The sequence below is a fragment of the Marmota flaviventris genome, chromosome 4 (assembly GCF_047511675.1).
Source record: "Marmota flaviventris isolate mMarFla1 chromosome 4, mMarFla1.hap1, whole genome shotgun sequence".
NCBI lineage: Eukaryota > Metazoa > Chordata > Mammalia > Rodentia > Sciuridae > Marmota > Marmota flaviventris.
In genome coordinates this window covers 37,999,704-38,016,400 of record NC_092501.1, presented here as the reverse complement: position 1 = coordinate 38,016,400, position 16,697 = coordinate 37,999,704, and the positions used below count along the sequence as shown (strand labels likewise).

General features: G+C 41.4%; 1 protein-coding gene across 2 annotated transcripts in view; it reads left to right on the top strand.

Moving 5' to 3' along the window:
• Positions 1 to 12,150: 12,150 nt before the first annotated feature.
• Bmpr1a (bone morphogenetic protein receptor type 1A) overlaps positions 12,151 to 16,697 on the top strand; it is a 129,699-nt gene continuing 125,152 nt past the window's right edge. For both annotated transcript variants that reach the window (XM_071611119.1, XM_027939950.3), the window contains exon 1: positions 12,151 to 12,314. The gene's annotated coding sequence lies outside the window, so the exon portion shown is untranslated. The remainder of the gene's footprint in view (positions 12,315 to 16,697) is intronic.

Sequence of the window (16,697 nt, the reverse complement as noted above, 5' to 3'; positions counted from 1 at the left end):
CTGGGCAACTTAGCAAGACCCTGTCTCAAAATAAAAAATAAAAATGGCTGGGGATATAGCTCAGTGGTAGAGTACCCTCACTCCCTACTTAATCCCCAGTACTAAGTCATTGTTGTCATGGTGGTGGTCGTGTGATGGCTATTGCAGAATCTACAGCTTCTGCAATAGCCATCACTGAACTGCTTGCAGAACTTGACTGGACACATTGTGAACTCATCTGTATGCATTGTGAACTATCTGTTGGTGCAGCGACTTGTGGTAGTGTTGGGGTATTTTTGCTGATGATGTCATCGGTGGTACAATTTTTCCAAAAGGAGCCGTCAATTGGCTTGGTGTATCTTCCTCCCTTCTGCTTGTCATGATCGTCCAGCTAAAATTTGGGGGCCAACAGAGGTGAGGCAAAGAACCTCACCCACCTGCTGGTACAAAGACCTCTCCACAGGTGTGGCTGTATACTGGACCGGTAGTCAGTGACGGGTAAGATCCAATTGCAATGGTACCAACCTAACGGGTAAGGACCATATGTACTATTGGACAACCTAAGGCAGGCACGGTCCCTAAGCCACATGCTTGTTGTTTAAACAGAGAGGGGGAGATATTGAGAGCCACAGGCGAAGGGGCCCCAGCAAACTTCCAGCTGCAGGCTGATGATTGGCTCACAGCGGCCCCAGCAACATCTAGCTGATTGGCTCCTCTGCGGTGATGCTCATTGGGCTGTTTCCCTGCCCTTTCAGACCACAGAGCTGCTCACTGGGGGACTTTTTTGGCTCCGCCCATGTGACCCAGCCAATCGGCCTCAAGAGCAGGAGGATTGTGGGAGGTGGAGAGAAGCTGGTTGGAGAGAGAGGCTTGTGGAAAGCTGGTGGTGGCAGTTGGGGCTCTGAGGGTTTTTCCTGAGAGGCTGTTTTGTTTGGTGGGTGTGGTTCTAAAAATAAAGTTAGTTTCTTTTGACAAGTGGCTCCTGATTGTGCCCAGCCAGACTGCGGCAGTTGTCTTTTCTTTTTCTTCTTCTTCTTTATCATCATCATCATCATACTGGGCTCAAGCAATCCTCCTGCCTCAGCCTCCCAACTAACTGGGACTATCAGTATGTGCCTCTGTGCCCAGCTAAGTGTTTCATTTTTATCTTTCAATGTACCTTATGTTTAGGGCTTATATTTAGGGTTTGGCATTTTGTGTGTATTTTCTCACTGAATTTTCACAACCATACCAGTTAGGGAAATCAAGTTTCAGATAGGTTCAATACCTTTCCTCAAAATACCTCTCTTCATTAAGGACTGGATCAGAACTCCCATCAGTTAAATGGTTCCTCTCCTTTGCGGAAACGTTATATTCACCAAAAATACTGGATGGAAGACAGAGTTGAGTTCAATTCCACAAATATCCATGGAGACTTTACTATGAGCCAGGCCTCAAGATAAGCAGCTAAGTATTACAAATTCAAAGATAAATGAGACACAACCCCTGCTGCACAGAACTCATAGTCTGGTGGAAGACATATATAACTTATTCTATAATTTCATCATCATATAGTAATAAATGTTTCACCAAGTTTTATATAAGAAAGACCTAAGAGCAAAGGACATTAAACACATGTTCTCTTGGGGACCCTCTACAATTGTGAAATTTCTTTTACAATCTAATATTTTAGCTGAAAGAAAAATCATGCCCTTTAAATTACTTATTAAAAAACAAAACAAAATGGGTGCACTAGAGAAGGCATTCTGTAACATTGTGTACTCCATGTTCAGTGTTAGGTGTTGTGGTTTGCAAAGTAGAAGGCGGTATCAGGTACTCAGGAGGGCCACTAGCCCAGCCTGGGAGTGGACAGCCAAGATTTTCTAGAGAGGGTGATTCTGGAGCTAAGGCTGGAGTAAAGAACTGGAACTTATCCACCCTGAAACAGAAATCCTACATTAATTACTACACTGCGCTGGCTGTATTTGAAGTAAGGCTTATTAAGAGTTTCACAGTTGTTTTCTCTACTCCTTAACATAAACACTAATGAACAAATCACTTTCCAGAAGGCAAAGGAAAGGTCTTTGGTAGGTGTTTTGAAACTGAGCACTGACTCTACACCAACCATTTTGCATATACTATCTTAGCTAATTCTCACAACTGTTTCATTTGATTGATATTATTTGTCTTCTTTTTATAAATGTAGAAACTGGATTTGTGAGAAGTTGACAAACTTTAGCCAACATCAAAAAATAGAAAGCACAGCCAGAATTCTGACTCTACAAAGTTTGTGTTCTTATTTCATTATGCTGCTAATCCTGTTTCTGGAGTCTCTTTGGTGGATAGAAGCAGAAGCAGTCAAGAAAACAGGGCAATTGCCTTCAAATTTCAAAGAAGAAAAAACAGAGAGACTTTCCATGAACTCTTTGGCCATCTCTTTTGGTCATGGAAAGTTCTGGAAAGGGATTTATGGAATGTTCCTCTGGCTGGCATTGCAGCACCCTACTTCATCAAGCCAGATTTGCTGAATCTGGACTAGAGGAGGGAAGGGTTCATGGGACATCCGTTGGGAGTGTCCACTGAGGTCTGCTTTATACAGTTTATAATTTGCTGTAAACAGCTTGCTGTTCCTAATTAAACCTGTATGATCATGTCTGAACTTTTAGGAAACAAGGATTTATTTTTATGATTCTCTTCTCAGTGGTAAAACCAGAACACTCTTCAATCCATGAGTCTCCTTTACCTTTTAGGCCTTGATTCTGAGACTATGACCTGTAGTCTACAAATACATGGATCTTGGCAAAACACTCACCAAAGACCTGAGTGAAGGGATTGCTAGCAATCATGCCCCATGTCCTCCTGAAGGATGTTTTTTGGTTCTATTTAGCAGGGCTTTAAGACACTTGAAACACAGGACCCTGGTGCTCTTTATGCTAAGATGAGACAGATCTCTCAACTAAAAGGTACTGCCTGAGAGAAATTTTTGAAGAAATAGTAGCTCAGAATGACTACTTCCTCTGTTAGAAACAGGGGCCAGATGAAATCATCTTGGTCTAAAGTTGACAACAAAAGAAATAAACGATGGGGCTGGGGTTGTGGCTCAGCGGCGGAGTGTTCCCCTAGCATGGGTGAGGCCCTGGGTTCGATCCTCAGCATCACATAAAAATAAATAAATAAAATAAAGGTATTGTGCCCATCTACAATTAAAAATATTTTTTTAAAAGGAAACAAATGAGTTTAGGGAACTTTAATTTTACAAAAGAAAGGAAAATGTGCTTATTAAATAAAAATCTGAAAAGTACATATAAGTAGAAAAAAGAAAAAAATGATCTGGTTTCAATGCCAGAGACAATCAGTATTTAGCATGTTGGCCAATTTTCTATTAATAAAGAATACATATTTTTTCAATTATGGTAAGAATACTTCATGGGCATGGTGGTACACACCTGTAATCCTAGCAACTCAGGAGGCTGAGGCAGGAGAACCGCAAGTTCAAAGCCAGTCTCAGTAAACTAACGAGGCCCTAAGTGACCTAGTGAGAGCTCATCTCAAAATAAAAAGGAATGAGGATGCGGCTCAGTGGTTGAGTGCCCCTGGATTCAATTCAAAAAACAAACCAAACCGAAACAAAACCAAAAACCATTTCATATAAGTTGGAACTTTTTATCTGTTGAATAGCCACACCCACTACATAGTGAGAACAGGCACATCAATTCAATCCATGGTTTTGTATGCTATTCAGAAGGCCTGAGCTGATCTGTCCAGTAGAAGTTTCAGTGAAAATGGAAATATCCTGTCTGCCCTATTCCAATCCAGTAGCCACTAACCTCATGTGGCTAGCCAGCATTTAATGTGGCTAGACTAAGAAGGTGAGAATATGTATACATGTGGCCAGACTGAGAAACTGAATTTTAATTTTTATTTACTTTTAACTAGTTTAGAATTTACATAGCCAAAGATGTATGGCAAGTGGTTATTACACTGGCCACTGTAGGTCTATACAGAGGATTTGTAAGAGTCACTTGCTGGTCTCAAAGTATACACTGGGCAGAGATTGAAAGCTGGCATTGAAAATGCAGCATCTGTCATTTCAAATAATGAAAGAACCCAGAATTTAGCAATGAGAAATGCCACCCCAAGAAAAAGTGGAAATGGCTTCACAATTAGTCTCTGAAAAGGAAGTCAGTCATTAGCCATCTTCTGACATCCTAGCAATTAACTAGTCTTGGGAGAAGAGCAGGTATCTCCAGAGAGGTGCCAAATAAATAGGAGATAAGAGACTATAAAAATGAAAAGCCTTTTGGCCTTTCATCACAGGATAATCCAATGCATGTGAATTAATGGCAAAAAGCTCAGTAATAGCCTCTGTGAGGAAATAGAAGCTGTGTAGCAGGATATCCTTTTTCCGCACTAAAGCACCCAATTCTTTCAATTTTATATACAGCGGAAGCAATCAATTGTACTAGAAAGAAATCCACAGCTGGCTTTTCCTGATGGCCCCATAAGCAACAAGCACTATTGTTCAGTTTCCGGGATAGATGTAAAGTCATTCTCCTGCAAGACTGAGATTTTTCTGATTGCTTAGTTGGCTTTTCCAAAGATAAAAATGTGTGTTAACATCTAATATTTAATTCTTCTTGTCATCACACATTTTAAGTATAAGCAACTGTCAAAAAGTTAATTTTTAATTTGTAGTATAATCCAAACACGTGACTGGACTCTAGTATTTCTTCTAAACTTTATGTGACTGAATCACTTTTGTTTGTTTTATGTGTTTATATGCAGTTCAATTGTATAGCCTCTGCTTTTGTGGTTAACATTCACAATGTGGCTCATCAGGGATTGGGCTGAACAAATAAGATCATATGTTAAAAACCTAGAAACTCAATATTTCTAACTATTGGCCTGTATGGCACTGTTTTGTCTTCTAGATGCATTAAAACACACTGTATTGCATCAATCTGTAAATGCCCATTTTTTAACATTTTAACCTCTCGAAGATTGGGATGTCTTATAATTGATGATGTGTCATAGTTTAATTGGCAATGGTTTTTCTTTCTTAGTTGTACCTAAAATAATGGGACGTCTTATCATCAATATCTTGTTTTTTTATATGTTGGTTTTGATGGAATACAATATATTTAGTTAAAATTTGATTAATTTGATGTACTACTGCAAGGGATAGAGTGACTTATCTTTTTTTTTTTTTTTTAGTTGTCAGTGGACACAATACCTTTATTATTTTATTATTTTTATATGGCGCTGAGGATTGAACCCAGGGCCTCACATGTGCTAGGCAAGCCCTCTACCACTGAGCCACAACCCTAGCCTTCTAGTGACTTTTTTTTGGTACAGGGGATTGAACTCAGGGGCACTCAACCACTGAGCATCACATCCCCAGCCCTACTTTGTGTGTTATTTAGAGACAGGGTCTCACTGAGTTGCTTAGCACCTCGCTTTTGGTGAGGCTGGTTTTGAACTCTTGATCCTCCTGTCTCAGTCTCCCAAGCCATTGGGGTTACAGGCGTGCGCTACCATGCCTGGCTTAGAGTGACTTTGTTATAAAGAAACATTCACATCCATCAAATAAATGAAAAATTTAATTATACACCTTATATTGAATTTTAATTTACTTCATTCGGACAAATATGTGTAAGTAAATAAAGGTACAAAATCTTGTTTGGGAGAAAGACATAGGAACAGGAAATGTATGCAAAAAAGTCAAGGATATAGCCTACAGAAACAAAAGCCTAAGGAGTTTAGGATGGAGCAGTCAAAGATGACTTCCTGGCAGAGGTGGTACTTGGGTATTATGGGCATTAAAAGAAGAATGAATGTAGCCCATTCTTTGGAAGAAAGGAGATAGATTGTTGCTATAGATCAGAGGTTTCCAGATTAAATGGGAGAGGTGTTTCATTAAGGGAAGACTGGAAAATCCAGGCAAGATAAGTTGAAGAGGGAATGATCAATAGGCGAGGAGAGCTAATATAATTTAGGTATATGGTAAGGAAGTCAGACAGCAAACTAAATGGAAAATAACCTATATTGTAAAAGAAATACTGAGCCTGGCACTGTGACACATGCAGGTAATCCCAGTGGCTCTGGAGGCTGAGACAGGAGGATCACCAGTTCAAAGCCAGCCTCACCAAAAGCGAGGTGCTAAGCAACTCAGTGAGACCCTGTCTCTAATAAAATACAAAATAGGGTTGGTATGTGGCTCAGTGATTGAGTGCCCCTGAGTTCAATCCCTGGTACTAAAAGAAAAAAAAAAAAAAGAAAAGAAACACTGACAGGTATTGGTTACTAGTTAAATATATGATTACATTTCTCTGTGAAAGAATTTAGGAATTTGCTTTAAAGAGCAAATGCAACCTCACATATTATTTTTTGGGAAAAAAGCTATTAAAATTTAGTCAACAACATCTGTTGTTATCATGTACAGTATTTGTTAGTAGACTCGCAAGATAGGTGGAACTGATGTTTCAGTCAAAGAGTAGACTCAAAATATGTGCTTTATCATTAATCCTTAGAAATAAAAACAAAATAAAACAATTATCCTAAACTTGCAGTGGTTGATAGAAATAAAAATAAATGAGGGCAAACTCTCAAACTACCATTGAGCTGTACCCCAGGCCTCAGCTTTATTAAGATGAATAAATCCTAACTTTATTAAGATCAATAAATCCTAACTCAGAAACAAAAATCAAATGCAGCAATTATGTACACATCTTATTTTTACTAGTATATTTTAAACTGTTAAAGGACAGAGTTTACTATAATACCTAGTACATACAGTTACTCATTCAATAAATATTTACTGACCATCTACTAGCATGCCAAGTAGCATCTTGGATACTAGGGATATAGAGGCTCGCATGTAGCTCTGTGGTAGAGTGTGTGCTTAGCACGATTGAGGGCCCTGGGTCTCCATCCCAGGAAATACACTAGTGAATAGATACAGTGGAGTGAGAATAAATAGTTCCTGTGAATAATGTGTTCTGGTCCTCTAGGACTTTAAATGCAGCACTGGGACAGATACACCCAATGTATCTGGTGGATAAATTAGTATGCTTGGTCACACTGTTGACACACCACAGCACCACATTCTGATAGCCATGTAGGCCACGCTCAGTAGGCAGTGTGGCTGTTGTTCAATAGGCAATGTGGCTGTTAATGACTCTGCAATATTGGTCCAGTTTTTCCCTCCCCCATGCTCCTGAGGATTGAACTCAGGGGCACTCTACCATTGAGCTGTATCCCCAACCCTTTTTACTATTTTGAGTCAGGGTCTCATTAAACTACTGAGGCTGGCCTCAAACTTGTAGTCCTCCTGCCTTAGTCTCCCAAGTAGCTGGGATGTAAGCCACTTCGCCTGATTCAGGATTTAATCTTCCCATTTGTCTCAGCTTGAATTTTCAATATGGCATCTTATCTTCCACTGACTAGCCACTCAACAGGTTATCACTCTCAGCACCAGATGCTGGGATTTTTCAACTAGCAGTCCAAAAAGCCAAGTACAGTGGTGCACACCTGCAATCTCAGCAACTCAGGAAGCTGAGGCAAGAAGATCACAAGTAATAGGCAGCCTCAGAAATTTAGGGAGACCCTATGTCAAAGAAAAAAATAAAAAGTTTTGGGAATGAAGATCAGTGGCAAAGCATCCTTGGGTTAAATCAATCTCTAGTACAAAAAAGAAAAAGAAAAAAAAAAAAAAGATAAATACTAGGAATTTTCCCAAATATATCTATTATAATGGGATTATTATTTATGTATTTTGGATTTTGGTGCTGGGGATGGAACCCAGGGCATTGTGCATGCTAAGCACATCTCTACCACTGAGCAACAACCGGCTTTATTTTTTTACCCAGATAAAAATTATATAAAATACATTTTATTTAAAACCATATATTATATATTATATATACTATATTATATATATTTGTTATATAATTATGTATTTATATTATATATGCATATATTATATTCAAAATATAAAAATTTTATTAAATTTATATGTGAAATATAAATATTTATATTATATATACATATATTGTTTTTACTTGGTTAAAAAAATAATCCCAGGGTTGGGTTGTAGCTCAGTAGTAGAGCACTTTCCTAGTGGAATTGAGGCTCTAGGTTCAATCTGCAGCACAAGGTGGGAATCCCACTATGATTGATCATAAACCCCCTTGCTCTAGGGGCAGGGTAAGATGGAGCAGTGAACTGCCCCAGGATGGAGGAAAAGATTTGCCCTGGGCTGAGTGGGAGCTGGAGTGGGAGGAACTGCAGATCTCTAGGCAGTGCCTGATAGCCACAGAGTAGTGAGCAAACAACAGGTGGTAGTCCAGGAGAACAGCAGGCACCAGGATGGTTCACCTCAGGTAATGGAGGAAAGGAGGCTCTGTAGAATGTGGAGAATACACAGGTGCAGAGAATCTGGAATGTGGCCAGGCCAGTGTTGTGTTGTAGGGAGGGCTGAGTTCAGAGGACAGGCAGAGAAAATTGAGTTCCAGGCAGGCTAGGAGGGCAGAGTTCAAATATAAAAGGGTGATGGGTCTGTTCTTAGAAAGGGACCAAGGTCAGGGCTCCCTAAATAACTAGCAAAGGCTGTCTTGGGCTTGGCACTGCAGCTCTGGGAATCTTTCTGCCTCAGAGTCTAGGAAAGGACTGGGTTCTGTGATAAGGGGTAAAGGGAAAGGAGGAATATAGAGATCACAGGCAGAGTAGGACCAAGTGATGGCTACTTTGCAGCAATATCCTCAGTAAATGGTCTTTCAGTCACAGTAAATAGCGCTTTGAAAGCAAAGGAAGATTAAAAAAGAGTAAGAGAGAAGGAACAAGTTGTTTAGAAGTAAAAATAGAGGTGCTTCAAAGTAAATATTCTGCCATTACAAAGAACACATTCAGGTTTTTAAGCTTTTTTGTTTCGAACACTGAATTATCCTTAGATATATTCATCGATATATATATATATCCATCCATACACACACACACACACACTCACAATCTGTTTTGGCTCAGTACCTCTAAACCACATATCATTAACAACTAAAATGATATAGTAGTGTTCTTGATGAAAAATAAAGCTGTTTCCTCTACTCTCTAGAGCAATTTTATGCATTTAATATTGGGTTTGAAACCAACCTAAAGTGTCACCTACCTAGGGCATCCCTTCACTAGTCCTAACTGGGCTCTAACATATCTCCAAACTCACAAAGACTTAGCATTGCCTTTTGCCTCATAAAATCTTTACAACAGGAAAATGACTTCGGATGGATTAACTTGGATTAATCTATTGAACTTGGATCCCTGAAGGCAGAAGTCCCATTTCACTGAAGATGATGTAATTCATAGCTTTCCTGGCAAACCCTCACTCTCCCTTTCCCACATAGCCATGCCACCTCCTAACACTGGAAGGGTCTTGGTGACAAGGTTCAGAAGCTCAGAGGAAATCCTATGCTTATCTCTCTCACTCAGTTAACAAATGTTGAGCACTTATGCTCAGGGCACTAAGCTCTAATGAGAGAGTTGAGAACAGGATGAGAAAGTCTCTGGTTTCCTGGAGTTTACATTCTAATGGGGCAGAGGCATTCAGACCATAATCAAACCAAATAAACAAGGAAATTCAGATAACAAAAAGTGGCATAAAGAAAATGAAATTGGCTGTGATGGGGTGTTAATTTAAGATAGGTGATTAGGGAAGGAGTCCTTGAGGAGAGGAGAACTGTATGAGAAGGGTCCTTTCCATTCCAAACTAATGGTTCCTGATTTGGGCAAAGATACCACTTTTGAGAACTGTATTAATTGCACAGAGCCATGGGAAAGACCCATTTCCAGTCTCTTCCATAAATCTAAAGGAACACTACCATATTACAGAATGTTACGTAGGAGCTTGAGTTGTTGCCTTTGACATTGGGGGCCAGACCATACGTGTCCAGATGTCTCCTTAGGTTTCCTGGTTGCTCTGTTCATTTAGTGGGCAGGCAAACCGGAGAAACAGGTTGGCATGCATACACATGCCAGGAACCAGAGAACACCATGCCTCAGTTCTCAGTGGGTAGGTTGCCTGTTGTGATATGCTAAGCCTTGACTCTAGGTGCGTCTTTTTTAAGGAAAGCAGGAGGATATCAAGTAACATTCCCAAGTATTTTAAAAGGAGATCCTTTTGTAGATAAGCATTGATAGCATGACTTAAAATTTGATGTCTCATTTTTACTTCCATTTCAATGGTATACAACACAAGCCAGGCAATACCAATTTGTATGTTTCAGAAACTTGATGCATTAAAGTTCCAACCTGAGATTCTTGGCTATTTTATAGACTGATTCCTGTGTCAAAAAATTGAATTAGGCTGCAGAGGGCATAATAACCCACTTGCCATGTTTTTTTCTGTCATGACACATTGCTCAGCATATGATCTTTGGCCAATCAGTCTGAATCGCTGAGAAAATAGTCCAATCTTTTCCTTAAAGTTAAAGCTGGATAATATGTAGAAAACTGGAGAAAAATGACAAATTTTAGTTGATGTCAAGAATCTTGTATCATATTCTTCCTGCACATCAAGATACAATAATGCATGGCTCTCAAACCTGAGACTGCTAAAGAGCTCAGAAAAAAAAGATCAGAGATGAAAAGAGAACTATAAAATAATTCATAATTATGGAGAGTATCTCAGGCAAGAAGGGTAAAGGTGGATAAAAGAGAAAAGTGAGAAATAACAAAACACACCCCCCATACACAAAACTTTAAACAAGAATATAAGGGAATTTCAACACTTACATCAGAATATAAGGAAATACCGTGGAATCCAAACATTTCTTTAGGCAAGATTGTAGGTAAATGTAATTAGCAGTGCCTGGCACATTCTTTTCCTTCCCTCTTCCTTTTTACTGTTTTGAAAGTGATTTTTAAAGAAAACTTAAGGTACCTTATCTATGTAAAGCAAACTAATTGAACATATTACTTTTGTTGAAAAACTTATGAAAGAGGCTATTAAAGTCACAATTGGTTAAAAAGGGGCCAACCTTTTCTCCACGTACAGGTCACTGAATACATTTAACAGAATTTTGCACAAAGAATCAGGGAAAATGGAAGAAAAGAGGCAGTGTAGTGACAATTATTTGCATTTTCCAAATGGAGGGAATGAGATGCTGGAGGGTATACGAGGTCACTCGAGTGAGGCAAAGGTAGAAATGAAGGCAATATTTATAGTGTGCTGACTTCAGTTCGGCTGGGCTCCCACCGCTCCTTATCTTATGCCTTTGGAATTCACCGGCTCACAGATCACAGCAACCCGAGCGGGCCGGGCCTCCGGGGCTGAAGGATCGACCAGGAAACGCTGCTTTCCCTGCTGCTCCCTCTAAGCCTGTGCACCTCCACCTCCCTAACTGAGCCTCTGCACGTTGGCCGAGAGCCCAGAGCAAGAACCGGGGAGCGGTGGGTGGGAGAATAATGAATGCAGTGTAACTACATTTTTCTTTTCTTTGTCGCAACGACTACTACCACGACCGGGCAATCCTCCCCCACCTTGGTGACTGGGTGCCTTCTAAGCGATTAGGCTCATTTCTCAAACCCGATGACTGAAGCTCAAAGGGAGTACGAGTCGGGAGTAGAGGGGGTCGGCGTGAAGGAACCCGCGGGGACAGTGGGTGATGGGAGCCCCGGCCGGGAGGCTCTCTGTAGTGGGCACCCCGAGTTGTCTGCTTGATGAGGCTTCCTCAGAGTGGCCCCGCCACGGCGGCTGCGCGGTTGGCTCTACTCGAGGGGCTGACGGGCCAGAGCGGAGGACTGGCCCCCCTCCCCACAGCAGCCCGGCGCCCCCTTGCCGGCGGCTGGCCCTCCTCCCCGGCAGCGGGGCGCCGAGATCCGCGGGCCTTTCGGGTCCTTCCGCCACGAGCTCGGTTCATTTCGTGTCCGGGGCGGGGCGGGGCGGGGCGGGGCGGGGCCGGCTCCCGCGTTCGGGTGCGCGCGGCGCTGGCGGGCACCCTCCAAGTGCGCGCGCGCGCGGAGCCGACTCTCGTGGAGGCCCGCCCCTCCCCCAGGTCCCCGTACCCGCGCCGCCCCTCCCCCGCGTGCGAGTGTCGGCGGCGACGGCTGCCGAGATTGGAATCCGACTGCCGGGCTGGGCGAAGGAGGAGGGAGGAGGGAAGAGGGAGGAGGACGGGCAGGAAGGCTCGGGCTCCGGCGCGTCGGTCCGCGCGAGACGAGGATCGCACGGCCGCGCGAGGGGCGACCGGGCCGGGGCCGCTGCACGCCGAGGGCGGAGGCCGAGCCGGGCCCCCGCCGCGCCCCGGCGGCTCGCTGCCCCCACACCCGCTCCGCTCCGAGGGCTGGAGGATGAGTTCCCCGGGGTCCGGGTGAGTTGGCTTGTCTGGAAGTGCGTGTGCGCGCCGGGAGAGGCCGGCTGCGGCGGGGAGGCCGGCGCGGGCGCGGGCTAAGTTTGGAGTGAGGGGCGGCCCGGCCGGGTTGTTGAGGCCGCGGCGCGCCCTGGGCCCCGCGGTCCCCTCCGCGGACCCCTGGCCCTGGGTCGTGTCGGGTTCTGCCGTCCGGGCCCTCTTTTGTTTCCCGTTCCACCCCTGGGTCACAGGCCGTGTTTGGGAAGGCGATGTGGGCGAAAGCCGCTCCGAGGACGCTTCTGGAATCCTTAAATGGGAAAGGCGCCTAGCTCCCCGCCCCGGAGCTGCGTGATCGGGATTCGGGGTTCGTCTCGGTACGCTTCGGTGAGAAAGGAAAGAGAACAAAGTGTGGTAGTCGAGCCCGGAGGAGCTGCTAGCCCGCCCTCCAACTTGGAAGGTGCCGGTTTTCTCCGAGGTCGCTGCGTGTGGGTTCACCTGTTGTCCTGCGCGGCCTCAGCTGCCATGTCTGTTGTGATTCTGCCCTTCAATTTCGGAAAACTTTCTGCTGGATTGCTTGTAACCTTTTTACTCTTTCCAGACTCCCAGTGGAAAGGTTTGGCAAGGAAAAAAAAAATGAGATTGCGTCAGGGCAGAAAAATCATATCCGTGTGTTAGGGTCTTGTGTTTTGTACTCCTTCGTGCGCTCGGATGTTTTAATTTGGTTTAAGCACTGCAGGTTTTTCTTTTAAACAATTAGCAAACCGTTCTGAGTACATAGTAGGAACTTGGCACCCGTAATACGTCATTTATAAGACGTCATTTACTTTATATCCGTGGCTGTTGTAATTCTCATTTGAAGGAAACTGAGCCTCAAAGATATTAAATAATTTAGATGGATGAGCTGGGATTTGAACTCGGGAACGTCGTGTCAAGGCACAGGAGTTTTTCTTCTTTTAAACAAACCTTCAAATACTTTTAGGTATAAAATAGTGTTTTTCAGTTATTCGTACTTGAAACGCGCTGTTTTGTTGCTTGAGTTCAAAACAACTTCTTGATTGTATTTGCTTGTGAGAGGAGTTAAACTTCGAATTAAATTAGAAGGTCACAATGCTTATTTTCAGTTGTTGAAATAGATCTTGAACCAGAATTATTTCGCTTTTAAAATTTAAAGTAATAGGTGATTCTTTGATCTAGGAATGAGCTGTTTACGAAAGGCCGATTAAAATTTGGAATGTATTTTTAATAGAACCAGTACTCTGTTATTTTTTTTTCCTCTTCACATTCTCCAAGGAGCCCATTTCAAACCTTTTTAGTTTTCTGCACTTCTCCCCACCCGTTACTAAAAAGATTGAGATGTCTAGTGGGAGGTCCTCCTCTGGATTCCTTCTCATCAGCTTCTTTCCTTGGAGATTGTTTTGGTTCTTCTTGCAAGTTAACACCTGGTTTCATCTTTCCCTGATTTTCCTACTAAATGGAGCATGAGTTATCCTTTCTGTTGTCTTTGGTTTTTAAAAGTACAGATGTAATTAAGATTTCTTAAATTTACAAAACCCGTTGCTTAAGTTTTCTATTCCCTTAAGCTGTCTTGTTGCTGCTTTCCTTTTTAGTGCACATTAACATTTAAGTTTTTTTTTCTTATAAAAGTAATACGTGGCCATTAAAGAGAAGTTGCAAAAATAGAGCAAAATTGAAGTAAAATTAAAATTCAGTCATTCATAATCTCATCTGTAGAGATTGCCAAGAGTAGTCTACTTTTCCTCCTGGACATGGTGGCCATCTATCCATTTCTTAACCCTTTGTTGACTAGGAATTAATCAACACATTTAAGTACCTTTATTCAGTCCTCTCCTTGAAGTTCCTGTAAAATATATTTAACATCCATTTCACATTTTTTTTTTTATTTGATAATGCTGATCCTGGGGATCAAACCCAGGGGATTGAAAGCACTTTGCCACTGAGTTACATTGCCTGCCCAACTTCTGCTTCTTTGAATGTTTCTCCTTGGCTTTCATTCTTCTGTACATTTCATTTCAGAAATACTTGCTGTATTCTAAAATATTGTACAAGGTAAAAGGGTGCAACTACAGATATGACCCCTGCTCTCATGGAGCTTAATATCTAGTGGGGGAGACATATGTTGACATGTTGAAGGATGTGTTCTATAATTAAGTAAAATTGTTGTTATAATTGAAGTGTAGAGTATTATAAAAGGTTAAAAAGAGGTTAAAATTAGGATCTGACCTGGTGCTGGGAGATTATAGGAACATCTCCCTAAAATGTTACCTCAGAACCTGGCGCAGTGTGAAGGAAGAGTAAGAATTAACTAGGTGTGAAAGGGGGCTTCTGCAGCTTTGTTCTTCCTTTTTCTGCCACCCTTTCTTCCTCCTTCCTTTTTTTTTTGGGGGGGGGAGAGGGGTACTGGGGATTAAACTCTGGAGCACTTCCACTGAGCTACATCCCCAACCCTTTAAAACTTTTTTTTTTTTAACACAAATTTTTAACAGGATCTCACCAAGTTTCTGAAACTGGCCTCAAAGTCACCATTCCTCCTGTCTCAGCCTCCCTAATCACTGGGATTACAGGCATGCACTGCACTATAACCTAGTCACTTCCTCTTAATATATTCACTTCCTCTGATATACATGTTTTCCAAGTTTCACTCTTCAAGTCACTTTTATGTCTCCAGTCTCTCCATTATTATTCAGACCTTTTTGTCTGAATATTTCTCAAATCTTTGTTCTTAATTTCTCTTGTGCATGAGTCCTATTTTTTCATTTGCTTTATGCATAATGTGGCCTGGTTGTTTCTAGTTGAAACTTAACTCTTCCTTTTGGCTTCTTTGGTGTTCCTTATTTTTGTTGATGTCATACCAAATCCAAACCTTTTTCCCATTCTGTCACATATTGTTGAATCTGCCACCATCTTTTGATTCTGCTTTTATGATATTATAACTACTCTGTATTCCTGCTAACTGACAAAATTCTTAATTCATGTTGGTATTAGAGTTATAATAAAGTTACAAAATAAGTTGGGCAGTTTTCTTCTTCTTTTTTTTTTTTGTCAGGAGTTTTGGACTGGGATTATCTGTTCTTTGAAAGTTTGGCAGATATCACCTATAGGACCATTCAGGCCTTTATCTCTTTTCCTGGAGAGGGTTTTGAGTACCATTTCAATTTATTTAGTAGCTATTGGTTTATGTAGGTTTTTAAAAATTTTTCATTATGTATACCTTTTATTTTCATTTATTTTTATGTGGTGCTGAGGAATGAACTCAGTGCCTCACCCGTGCTAGGCAGGTGCTCTACCACTGAGCTACAATCCTAGCCCTTATGTACATTTTTTTATTTCTTGTGTGAATTTAGTGTTTCATATTTTTTTTCCAGAAATTTATTAGTTGAGTTTTCAAATCTGAGGTTATTTGGTTTTGGTTTTTAGGTGTTGAAATTTCTACTACATGTGCTTTCCCCCTTTTCACACCCCCCTACCCCGTTTTAAACCAGGTTCTTATCCTGCTTGGATAATGATATGATTTTGTTTTTCTTTTTTGCTTCTTTTACCTGTTCTTTTTTCACTCTCCTCCTGGACTGTTGGTTATAGTGTTCCTTCTATGTGGATTGCATATATGGCCAGTTATCATATGTCCAAGTCCAACCCAGTTTTGAAGCACCATTTTGATTGCAACGCTTAAGTTTTAACAATTTTTTTCTTCTGGATGGAATCCCTCTTGGAGTACCACACAGTTTTTTATTTTTAATTTTTGGCATGCAGTTTTCTCTCCCTAGTATTTTCTTATTGCACTTGTCTTTTAAAGAAGTTTTAATTTTTTTGAAGCATGATTTATATACAATGATGTATATAAGTTAGGTGTGCACTTCTGTGAGACATTTAATCTTTTATGGTAGTTTTTATACAGTTACTAGTTCCACTACTAGATTGCAGGCTGGGTCTGTAATGGATTTTGTTGCATTTTAAAATGAATAAATTGGGAAAGGCCCCTATCTGTCCTAGCAGTGGCTATTGAACTGTACTGATTTGACTTATGGATCTTGGAAGCAGATGGGTTTCCTCCCATGCTAAATTTTGAAGTAGGAACCCTTTTCTTTCCTTTTACTTCTACCTCCTTTTACTACTTTTTGTTTTTAGAGTGCCTTTTCAGTGCCATGAGATCTATATTTAGCCCGTCAGTCCAATCTTTTTAACATTTATAAGATTAAATGTTGGGCTGGGGTTGTGGCTCAGTGGCAGAGCTTGCCTAGCACATGTGAGTGAGGCACTGGGTTTGGTCCTCAGCACCACATAAAAATAAATAAATAAAATAAAGGCATTGTGTCTATCTACAACTGACAGTTAAAGAAAAAAGATGTTATATTGCATTGAATTATGTCAACTGTATGCTTATAAGAC